General features: G+C 44.0%; 1 long non-coding RNA gene across 1 annotated transcript in view; it reads right to left on the bottom strand.

The window, feature by feature from the left end:
• Positions 1 to 2,197: 2,197 nt before the first annotated feature.
• The window catches only part of LOC137221725 (uncharacterized), a 135,842-nt gene continuing 125,827 nt past the window's right edge, over positions 2,198 to 12,212 (bottom strand). The window contains exon 3 of the long non-coding RNA XR_010942132.1: positions 2,198 to 2,340. This is a non-coding gene — a long non-coding RNA (uncharacterized lncRNA). The remainder of the gene's footprint in view (positions 2,341 to 12,212) is intronic.

Raw genomic sequence — 12,212 nt, 5'->3', positions numbered from 1 at the left:
CTTGTCCAAATTACTAACTTACAGAATCTGTGAGCATGACAGATTGGTTGTTTTTTAATGCCACTAAGTTTGGGGTTGTTTGTTATACCATAATAGATAACCATAATGGTATTATTATTCCTGCTGTACAGATGTGAAAACTGAGACTTGGAGAAATTAAGTTTTAAGTCTAGTTAAGTGGCAGAAGGATGATTTGAACTCAGGTCTCTGACTATAAGCCCCACTGTTTTTCCAGTAGGGACCCAATCAGGGATGAGATATCAGGACAGCTGGGTTGTAGGGTCAGGGAGAATCATATGATTGCACTTTTCCTCAATTGAACCACACCCCAAATCCTGCGTTTACCTTTCCATCTCAGGGCAGACATGCCCACATACTTCATCCCCTGGGACATTTGGCAAAGATGAATCCAGCTTCTCTGACTGGCTATTGTCTGATGCTGAGCGTGAAAAGCTGGAGCGGGGTTCCTGGGTCTGGAGGACTCATCTGCATACAGGTCAGAGCTGTGAGCTGGTGCCTGATTGACCCATTTTTCAGGTATATCCTGACCTCCAAGAGATGTTGTGAGCTAGGACTTCTTTGAGGACCAATCAAAAGCTCTTTGAAGACTGGCCTAAAAAAATCTGGATCTACCGGTAAGGTGGAGGTTAGGCAAGTTTGGTCCTTTGTCTCCTACGGTGAGGGGGTATGGCATCTAGTTTTTCAACTCTCTTTCCTGTTTACAGTGGTGCTGAGGGTTTCATTTCACTAGTTTTATAAAGTCTCTGGAGGGTGTCAGGTGCCAGGTGTTGTAATAAGTGTGAAATATAGCTTTTTTATCAAGATTAAAAAAATCCAGCCTCAGAGATTCAAGTACTAGGAATTTGGTTGTTAAAGGCAGGAGCCCTATTGTCGACTTTAAATAAATTGCAACTGAAGCATGATTGAGCACCGAATTATCACTGCAAGTCCTCTCAGGAATTCTCTAGCAAAGGATAGGCAATAAGACCTCAGTCTGGTCCAGAAAGGGGGCCAGATGGAAGCCATAGTCCTGCTACCTCTCATGACTGGGGGCTGCCATGGCCTACCTTTTTTTTCCTAGAATGTACCATTCTCCCTGTACAGGTTCACCATCCCACTCCAGAGACCTTCCTCAACACCCTCCCCACATCCTCTCAAGCTCACTTTCCTTCACAGCAATTTCTGGTGAGTGCTGTAGGCCGAGTTTTCCAAAGGTAGAGCCCTGGCCATTAACCTTTAAAGAGCAAAATGCCAAGACTGCTGCATCATAGGGAGCACACCTTCTATTTACAGCTGCTTTTTCAGATCACAAGGTACGAGGCAAACAGAGAATTTTTTTTTTTTTAATAAGAAGTGCTTAGCATTAATGCAGGGGAGAAAAAGCTGTGATGTGATCTGAGCAAGCCATGGAGAACCCAGGTCGAACAGGAGATGCTGGGCAGCACACCACAAGAAGGTTCTGGGGCTGAAGCTACAATGAGCAACTCCGGGCAATTCTATAGGAAGGGGAAATTAGCATTTACTGAACTCTTCCTATTTGTCAGGTGCCATGCAAGATATTGTACATACATTATTTATTCCTCATTTCAGACCTGGGTGGTCCCGTTTTATGAATGAGTAAACTGAGGCTCAGAAAAAAGTAATTAATTAACTGAGGTTAATTGCCCCAAATCACACAGGTAGTGTGGGAGGGACCTGGGATTCAAACCCAGATTTGTTTACTCTGAATTCTTTATTTTACCTACTGCGTGTGAGAGGTATATCCTTGCCTTGGCACAGATATCCCAGCGTGTGACTCCCACCCTCCTCAAAATGAAAAACGGAACGATTAAAGGTTATTCCTAACATGTTTATAGAATGACTTGAATGAAAGGATCTTTTACACCCCTTGGGAAGTTTACAGAAGGCACTGAAAGTTGACTGTTGGACTTAGAATCTAGAGTCTATGGGGTAGAAGCATCCACCATTCCTGACTCCGCCTCCTAATCCCCCCAATCTCCCTCACAGCCATCCACAATGCCTCAGCCCATCCACAATGCTTCTCATGTACCTACACTTCTTTCTCTACCTTAAATGCATGTAAAGATGACTCCAAATACCCATCTCTTGAGACTGGCAGAACACTGACATCCAGCCATTTTGCCCACCTTCATGAAGCTCAGTGTCTCAGGCAGGGTCGGGGAGATTCTTCCACATGTCAGCCATCCAGGCCACCACTGACACATCCGTCATCCCAGCCCACTGGTCCCTTAGGATCAGGAAGCTCTGCTGCTTTGGGCCCAGACTTGGGACAGAGTGTTCTTTGGGGGCCGGCTTCTCTAGTGCACTCTCTCAGAGGTTCTGCAAGGGGTAGGGTTTAGGTTTACACAATTTGAAATATTCCTGACTTTAGATTTCTTCCCAACCTGGCTGCATTCCAGGGCACCTTCCTCTCTTCCACGCACTCTAGGACCCTGGAACAGCCTCATCAGGGAGCTTAGGTTTGGGGGAAAAAACAAAACAACACAAAATGGAAACTTTCTGTTCATTCCCAATTATTTCCCATGGCAGGAAGTGAAACCACTGTTCATTCAGTCGCAAGCCAAAAACTTAAGAATCATTTTCAATTCCTTTCTTTCTCTTATGCTCTATAATATTTAATCCATCAGCCTGTTGCCTCCACCTTCGAAATATATCCAGAATAAAAATATAACCACTTCTTTATCACCTCCAATGCTACCACCTCAGTCCAAGTGACCATCACCTCTTATTTGGACTATTGCACTCCTATCAGTCCTCCTGCTTCAATTCTCACTCCCTTTTAGTCTATTTTATGCTCAACATCTAGAACTGCACTAATATACTAGCCACTAGCCACATGTGGCTACTCAAATATAAATTCAAATTAATTCAAATTAAATAAATTAAAATTTTACTTCCTCAATCATACTTACCACATTTCAAATGCTCAATTGCCACATATGGCCAATGGCTACCACACTGGGCAGAGTAGACAGAACATTTTCATCATTGAAGTTCTTTTGGACAGCACTGATCTAGAGTGAGTTTTTTAACACTTCAGTCAGATATCTCTCACCTGCTCAAAACACTCCAATGACTTCCTATCACACTTACTAAAAAAAAAAAAAAAATCCATAGACCAGACCATGACCTACAGACATTATGTGACCAGGTTCCTGCTATGCCTCCTATCTAGTTTCCTATTGCTCTCTATATCTCTCAATCCTTCCGGCCTTCAGCCTCTTTGATATCCCTCGAATGTATCAAGCATGATTCTTCCTCAGAGGCTGTGCACTTGCTGTTCCCTCTGTCTTGAACACTTTTCCCTTAAATAATCATATGGCCCACTCCCTCACTTCATTTAGATCTCTGCTCAAATCTCCCCTTTCCCACCACTATTTCATCGATTTTAAAGGAGTCATGTCCTCTCCCTCCACACCTAGTCACTCCCTCACCACTTATTCTGCTCTATATTTCTTTACAGCACTTCTCACTGCCTGACATTCTATTATGCATTTATTTGTTTTTTGTCTGCCTCTCCCACTAGAACACTTACTCCATGAAAACAAAGACTGTGTGGGTTGTTCACTGCTCTATCCCCTTGTGTGTAGAACCCTGCCTGGTGCATAGGAGAGACTCATGAATGTTTATTTATTGATTGAATGACTGCATGTTTTCTGTTCTGCAAATGTCACAGAGGCAAAGAATTACAAAGAACTTGGCCACCTTCTTGGAATGGAGAAGAGGAAAAAAATGTAGAGAAAACAAATGAATTAGTTTCTTAATAAATTATCTGGTTACAAACCGACATTATGGAATTTGGTGTATGTATAGAGAGTCTTATGTTTCTATAAGGCTTGTTTTGAAAACATGAATTTGTTCCTAACTGATTGATATATTAGGAAACAATTTGGACAAAAATGCAAATTTCACATTTGCTTCTGTACAACTTCATCCACAAGAAACACTAGGTGAGTGCAGAAAAATACACCCACCTGGATCAACCCATGTAGAAATACACAAAACACAACACACACAAACACCACACATGTGCTAGGAACCATACCCATCCACATCTGGTGTTACAACTTTCCATCAAATTTCAGATAACCTGGGCTTCCCTGGTGGCGCAGTGGTTAAGAATCCGCCTGCCAATGCAGGAGACGTGGGTTCAAGCCCTGGTCTGGGAAGATCCCACATGCGGCGGAACAACTAATCCCATGCGCCACAGCTACCGCGCCACCATTACTGAGCCTGTGCTCTAGAGCCCACGAGCCACAACTGCTGAAGCCCACGCGCCTAGAGCCCATGCTCTGCAAAAAGAGAAGCCACTGAAATGAGAAGCCTGCGCACCGCAACGAAGAGTAACGTCTCTCGCAGCAACTAGAGAAAAGCCCGTGCACAGCAACAAAGACCAAACACAGCCAAAAATAAATAAATAAATAAATTTATTCAAACAAACAAACAAAATTTCAGATAATCCTCCTTCCTCCACTTCACAATAACTCATGAGCTGTGACTTTGCCAACACCCATTTCCACAAGCAAACTGCAGGTTTTTTCCAAATCAGAGTGCTATATTTACTATAGTATTTATGTTTTGCTTAACCATTTAATATTTGTAAAGCTATGTTACCATTTTTATCAGGTTCCTGTCTTTTTTAAATGTGTCACTGGTGAAGTTTTCACTGTTGTGAAATCCTAGGTTTTCTTATAAGCGCTGAGGGATTTTGCAAAGCTCGGTGATATTTAGGAGCATATATGTCACTGTTGGGGCCCAGGTTAGGCCATCCCAAAATGTGCCTCAGTGGCATATTGCTTATTTTGAATTAAAGTTACTTAAAAAATGGCCAACACAAGAGGGACACTGTGACTTTCCTTTCTGTCTCCTGAAAGCAGGAAATCAGTCTCTCACGTGACAGATGTTCTCCCTGCATCTGGAAGTAAAAGGACACCCTTATCGCCCAAGATAGGGAATTCAGGCCAAGAAGTGTATATAAACCATGTTACTTCTTTAAAATGCTGTTTAGATTCTTCACTAATTGGGCACCCAAAACCTAAGTTTCTTTGTCCTGTCAATTCCTCACAAATTTATTGTTTCCTTGTCTAAAAAGTATAAAAGCTGCCTGCTTTGGCCACTTCTTAGGTCCCATTTCTATAAGACCTCCATGCGCATGAATTAAAATTTTTTTCTTTTTCTCCTGTTATTCCGTTTTATGTCAATTTTATTTATCCAGCCACAAGAACTCCAGAGAAGTAGAGGGGGACATTTCCCTCTCCTCAACATCACCTTCTAACAGAACTGACCCTATTAGGTTACATCTACCCTCCCACCCCAACCCACTCCCAACTATACAGAAAGCACCTGAAGGGCACGAAGAGATTTTTATTCCTTTTCTAATCCCCAAAGCTCCCCTCCCTGCAAGACAGCACGCTGTAATGTAAGGAAATGTGCGTTGCTCAGTTTATTCCACCCTAGCCTCCTTTCAAATTGGCCTTGGAATGGGGGTGGCCAGAAGGAACTCCAAAGAAACTGCCCAGGGAAGGTCTTTGTTGGCAACATTTCCCTCCCAGAGCTTCCGGGAATCCCACTTCAGGGAATCATTAACTTTCATCTGAGCAGGCGGGAGCCAACCCATCCCCTACCAACATCCCCAGGCAGTGGAGAAAGGGTATACACAGGGCTCGGGAGGTCATGCCAGCAGGCAGCCCCCTGCTCAGGCCCTGCAGCACCCAGCAGACGGAGCAACTCGTGCGGTGAGGAGATCCTGTAAGATATATTAACATCACAAAAGTTAATGGACCAGAAAGGGAAAAAATTAACATAAATTACCTTAGCCTGAAATCCTGCCTTCCTTGGCAGCTAGAGAAAAAGTTCAACGTGGTGCCAGAGGAAAATCAGGCCTGGGGAAGCAGAGGCTTTAATGGGCTAAAATATCACCTCCAACCCTCCCTCAAAAACAATAAATCCCTGATCATCTGGGCCTAGTAACAAATTATGTAAGGCAAACGGCACAAAGAAGCTAGTTTTACTCTGCTGCTCTCTGGCTAGTCCTTTGTGCAGTGGGTGCTTTATGTAGCTTTTGCTGGGTATGCAATGCATTCCTTAGGAAGATGGTAACTTCTCTCCATCCAGGGAAACTTGGGCCTCCTTGAGTCCTGGTAGCTAGAGCCCTCTTTAATAGAAAACAAAAAAAAAGGAAACCAGCTTCAAGGGCTCTCTGGATGCAAAAGCTATTCTCCCTGCCTCTCCCCATGCTGCCCTGCCCCCCTCATGTGGGGCTTAGATGGCTACTGTGAGGCTTAACGAGAACAGAATTCCACCGTGAAATTTTGAGTTTCCAGGATGAGGGGCTGGGGAAAGGCGAGAGGAGATGTGAGAAAGTGTTGATGGAAACTGGGTATACAGAGCAAGGCAGCAAGCTGGCATTAGAGAAGAAAAGTTGGATGGTAACTGAGAGATGCCTGGTGGCAAGAATGATCAGGGGACTTTAAAGAACAACGATGCTCAAGATACAATTTTAAGTTATTGGCTGAGCTATGTGGCATGTTTCCTTCAAGCTTTTAGCAAAAGTCTGCCACACATCGCTTTGAATTAGGGATGCTTTGGAGAGTGAAAAGTTTTGGCAGCATGAGAGGAGAAAGGGATGAGGGGCACAGTAGGTCAAGAATTCAGCTGAAACAGGTAATAAGAGCAATTTTTTTTTGTTTTAATTTTTTTACTTTTGGCTGCGTTGGGTCTTCGTTGCTGCACGCTGGTTTTTCTCTAGTTGCGGGAGTGAGGGCTACTCTTCGTTGCAGTGCACGGGCTTCTCATTGTGGTGGCGTCTCTTGTGGAGCACAGACTCTAGGCACGCGAGTTTCAGTAGTTCTGGCACGCAGGCTCTAGAGCGCAACCTCAGTAGTTGTGGCGCACGGGCTTAGTTTCTCCGTGGCATGAGGGATCTTCCCGGACCGGGCCTCGAACCCGTGTCCCCTGCATTGGCAGGCAGATTCTTAGCCACTGTGCCACCAGGGAAGCCCCAAGAGCAAATATTTTTATAGCCCTTATGGAGTGGTAGATACAGTTTTATGTGCTGTATATTCATATATTACTGGTAGCTCATTTAATGCTATGAAGGAGGAGCTCTGACTATTCCCATTTTATATACAAGGAAACTGAGGCACAGAGAAGTTAAATAACTTGTCCAAGGTCATACCATCAATAAGTGGCAGAGATAGGATGTGAACCCAGGCTCCAAAGCCATTCTCTCAAACACTGCACAAGAATTCCCAAAGACACAGAGTTCAGGACATGGGGTTTCCTATTGTCTTTGAGGGTGGGGAGCAGCATAAGGTGATTCTTCCTAGCTGAACATGGGGGGAAAGATGACCCCAGGAGGCTGGGAGACTTGGATAAACCCAAGAAGTTGATAGTTGGGTTACATTTAAATTAGGAGGGGAGGGCCAAGTGATGCCCAAAGTTCTTTCCTACATTAAGGGTCTGTGAGACCAAGACAGGGGTCCTGCCCTGGAAGAGGTTGTGGTGTCATTGTGAAGGGGACACATATCTGGGACAAGTAAAATAGCTTACTGTGGAATAAACAGAGAGCCTACAAGCTAACAAGGATCCAGTGATCCAAGGATCCAGGTCTTTGGGTCAAAATGATATATTTTGGATGAAATGCTTTAGGGAAAGAAGAAACCAGGGAGACTTAATGAAGGAGGTAGCCTCCTGCAGAACAGTAGCTACAATCACAAGGCTCTGGAGTCTCATTTCAAGCATTTCCCAGTCCTAGCCCCCTTCCTTCAAGTCCCTTCTTCATTCTCTTTCCTTCCATATCCCAGAATTCCTCTTGGAATGGTCAAAGGCTGGGTTGGTCAGTCAGTAGGAAAATGACCTACAGAAGCTCTGGTTCCCAAAAACGGTCTGCAGACCGAATCTAAAGGAAAATTTGGATTTCCCATCCCAAATCATCGTTGGTTAACTTTTTATTTTTTAATTGAGATATGATTCACATAGCTTAATACTCACTATTTTAAAACATACAATTCAGTGGTTTTTTTAATATATTCACAAAGTTGTGCAACCATCACTACAATCTGAATATTTTCATCATCCCAGAAAGAAACCTCGTGTCCATTAGCAGTCACTCCTCATTTCCCACTCACCCCAACCTGGCCACCACAAATTTACCTTCTGTCTCTGTGGATTTCCCTATTCTGGATACTCATATCAAGGGAATCATATAATGTATTTTTCTCGTGACTGGCTTCTTTCACTTAGCATAATATTTTCAAGGTTCATCTATACTGTAGCATGTATCAGTACTTCAGTGCTATTGGTTCCTGGCTCCAGCAGCTTCTTCTTTAGGTAAAGTGGTCTGCATTCTCCGCATTCACCTATCTCTCTAGTTTTTAGGGTGGTCATTTGTCCTGTGACCTCAGTTTCTGATGAATCTAAGAAAAGTTGTTTCTTTTCAGTTTGTTTAGTTTTTTTCTTGTTGTAAGGCAGCTGGGATTTTAATAGGAATTGAATTGACTGTGTAAATTAATTTAGGGAGTAATGCCACCTTAACAATATTGAGTCTTCCATGAACATGAAACCGAGGGCAGTCATCAGTTAGATCCCTTAAACTATAACTTGCTTAATAAATATGATCCTGTAACCTGTCTTTACTAACTAAACTTGCTTTAATTGTTTTTGCAAATTGCGTACCCTCTAAGCTTCACATAGCTTAGACAACATATCACAAGACTCCTTTAACCACCCCTCTATAGATAACACCTCTGATGTATATTCCGCTATAGCAACTGTTGTTTAAATTGTTTTTCAGAAACATAGAGCTAGCCTTGCCCAGTTCAAACCAGTCAAGACCACCAACCATTCAACTGGGTCTGCTTGAGTGTCTGAAGGACAACATTGGGTATCAGAGGGCCAAAAACTCCACCCTCATGCTAATGCAGCCATTTTCTGAACGTGTATCCCATGAAGGAGCCTGTAACTCAGATATGCCTACGCAGAACGCCAATTACTTTACCTTTTTCTTGCCTCCAATTATCTTTCCCCACATCTCAGACCACCCTGCTTCTTTTTTTTAATAAATTTATTTATTCATTTATTTACTTTTTGGCTGCATTGGGTCCTCGCTGCTGCATGCGGGCTTTCTCTAGTTGGAGTGAGCGGGGGCTACTCTTTGTTGCGGGGCGCAGGCTTCTCATTGTGGTGGCTTCTCTTGTTGCAGAGGACAGGCTCTAGGCGCACGGGCTTCAGTAGTTGTGGCACAAGGGCTTCAGTAGTTGTGGCTCGCGGGCTCTAGAGCACAGGCTCAGTAGTTGTGGCGTACGGGCTTAGTTGCTCCACGGCATGTGGGATCTTCCCAGACCAGGGCTCGAACCCGTGTCCCCTGCATTGGCAGGCGGATTCTTAACCACTGCACCACCAGTGAAGCCCCCACCCTGCTTCTTTATCCCATAAATATCCCAAGCCCCTCACCTTCAGGAAGGTGGATTTGAGACTTGTCCTCATATCTCTCGCTTGTCTGCCTTGTAAATAAACCCTTTCTCTGCTGCAGACCTCAGTGTCTCAGCGTTTTGCTTGCTGTGTGTCAGGCAAATGAACCTGGTTTGGTAACAAACATGGGATATATTTTCATTTATTTAGGTTTTCTTTCATTTCTTTCAATAATATTTGTATTTTTCAGCGCACCTTTGCTTAACTTTTGTCCTTCTCTGGCTCAGCTGCTGCAGAGTTGAAGGGTTAAGATGAGGGAAGAGGTAGAGGGGATTGTTACTAGTTCTCAGCCAGGAGCAAGACCAGGACTCTCTTAGGATGACCCATGCTGGGTGTTGGGCAGTTACCAAAGGGCCTTCACACTGAAGTGTTGGGCACAGCTGTTGGTCAGCATGCACTTGGCACTGTCCCACTCTGGGCCACTCACTGACTCTCAGTTCTTGAAATGCTGAGATGGGAAATCTTTCAGACTCATTATTCCAGGAAAGCATCTTCTTTTTGGGCCAGCCTTGGAGCAGCAGCCCCAGTGACCCTGAAGTCTGGTCCCCAGCTCCTATCTGCCCTTGGAATTTCTCCTGCCAGGAAGGACAAGATGCCTTCTCCAGGAATGTCATTGGCAGAGAGGACAAGAACCATGCAAATTACATTTCCAAGCCTTTCCCTAATCATATCAAAGTCCTTTGCAAGGAATCTTCTAGCCTAACTGGAGTTTGATAATTATAAATTATTTCTAGCAGAAATGCTGATTGTGGGAAAGCAGGTTAGAGCAAATATGATTCATATTAAAGCCATGGTCAGATCATCATGAACCTACAGGATATTTATTTTTCCACCAGCTCCTCCCTGGTTCCCCCACCTCCTTTTTTGGCCTGGCTGAGCTGGAGACTCGCCTAATACAAATAACAGCATTAAAATAAAATCATGTGAAAGCTCAGGGGAACACTCCTGAGTAATGGAGAGGATAATAAGCTTGGACAACCACCCCAGCCCTCTCCTCTTACTCCCTCAAGGCAGACGAAAGTTCACGACTGATTTGGGATCCCTTCTAACAGCAAACAGGAGGGAAACTAGAGCTTAAGTGGTTTAAGAAAAAATTGTAATAATGTACCAGATCGCTTTCACTCCACTAATACTCAGTCCCTGCATCTCTGAAGTAATTTCCACTTTCTAAGTTATGGTGGTGGAGCTGTGTGTTGAACAGAACAAAAAGACAAAGCCATGAGAAATAAACCAACACAGAGGTGGCTTTGTTTGTTCATTCATTCATTCATCAAACATCTAAGAGCTGACTATCCCAGGCACTGTGCGGGCTGCAGGAGATGCAGAGGTGAAGGAGGTGGCAACACCGTCCCTGCCCCTCGTTCTTAAGGAGGGAGGTAGATGTGTAGCCAAATAAGCCACAATACCAGCAAATTTCTTGCTTCCAAGAATCTGCAGCTTAAGACTCTTCCTCTCAGCTTGGGTTGGTAGGGCAGGGAAGGTGGGGAGTGGTCATCTCACCTTTGCCTCTGGGGACTGGAAATTAGAACTTCTAACTCATCTTTGAAAAAGAGAAAAAAAAGACGGGAGGGAAGGAGAGAGAAGAGAGGAGGGTTGTCATTGATCTTGTAAAGGAGGGTTTTTCCACCCATCTTGTAGCTTTGGAATGGACAACTCTGTTGGTCTCAGAGATCTGATTCTTTGGACATAGGGTCTGGCTTGAGGGTGAGGGAGGTGATCAAAAGATTATGAAGCAAAACCAAGAAGAGTGTCTGAACCTAAAAGGTAACATTTGGCAGAAGCTGCTGCCCATAACATGAAGCTCCTCCCAGCCTGCCTTCCCAAGAGATGATAAGAATAAGGAAGAGGATGGCTAAGAAGGGTCTTGAGGTATGTGGAGAAGTGTCAGGCTCACAGCTTTCATGCCAGCAGCAACAGCAGCATTCCACTGTGGGGCAAATTACTTGGAGTCACCTAGGGGCTGCTTTACCTTATTATCACAAAAATGCTATGGTTTTTATTATTGGGTACAGTGGCCATGTTTTTGGCTCCTCCACGGCCTGGGTGTTTGGTGAGTCATCCCTCAAATCTTCTCTCAGTGTGAAATGGATTGCTGCATTTCCAGGGCTTAATTGTCCGCACCAGCTAAAAGCACTCTGCCAGTAATGAAAATACATTCACTCTTTTTATCAAGAAAAAAGGATAATAACTCAGCCAGCTTTAGCTCACATTTTATTGAACATCAGCCCAGCTTGTTTCTAAGGACATCTCTGATGCGAAGCACAGAAGACTGTCGGGGGAGGGGGGAATGGGGGACACTGAGGAAAGGTCTGGGGGGATGAAGGGCAAAACAGAGCTCAAGGCCGCCCTCCTTACCCCCTCAGAGTACTTTCCAAAATGACAGCTGTCCCTTCCCAAGGAGCTGGAGGAGGTGACTACTCAAAATTTAAAACTGCTTTGTCTCTAGAGAACAGACTTGTGGTTGCCAAGGCGAAGGGTGATGGCGGAGGGAGGGAGTGGGAGTTTGGGGTTAGCAGATGGCAAACTATTATACATAGAATGGATAAACACAAGGTCCTACTGTATGGCACAGGGAACTATATTCAATATCCTGTGATAAACCATAATGGAAAAGAATATGAAAAAGAAAGTTTATATATGTATAACTGAATCACTTTGCTGTACAGTAGAAATTAACACATTGTAAATCAACTACATTTCAATAAAATAAATTTAAAAAA

Source organism: Pseudorca crassidens, chromosome 3 (genome assembly GCF_039906515.1).
Source record: "Pseudorca crassidens isolate mPseCra1 chromosome 3, mPseCra1.hap1, whole genome shotgun sequence".
NCBI classification, from domain to species: domain Eukaryota; kingdom Metazoa; phylum Chordata; class Mammalia; order Artiodactyla; family Delphinidae; genus Pseudorca; species Pseudorca crassidens.
This window is presented reverse-complemented; position numbering and strand designations above follow the sequence as displayed.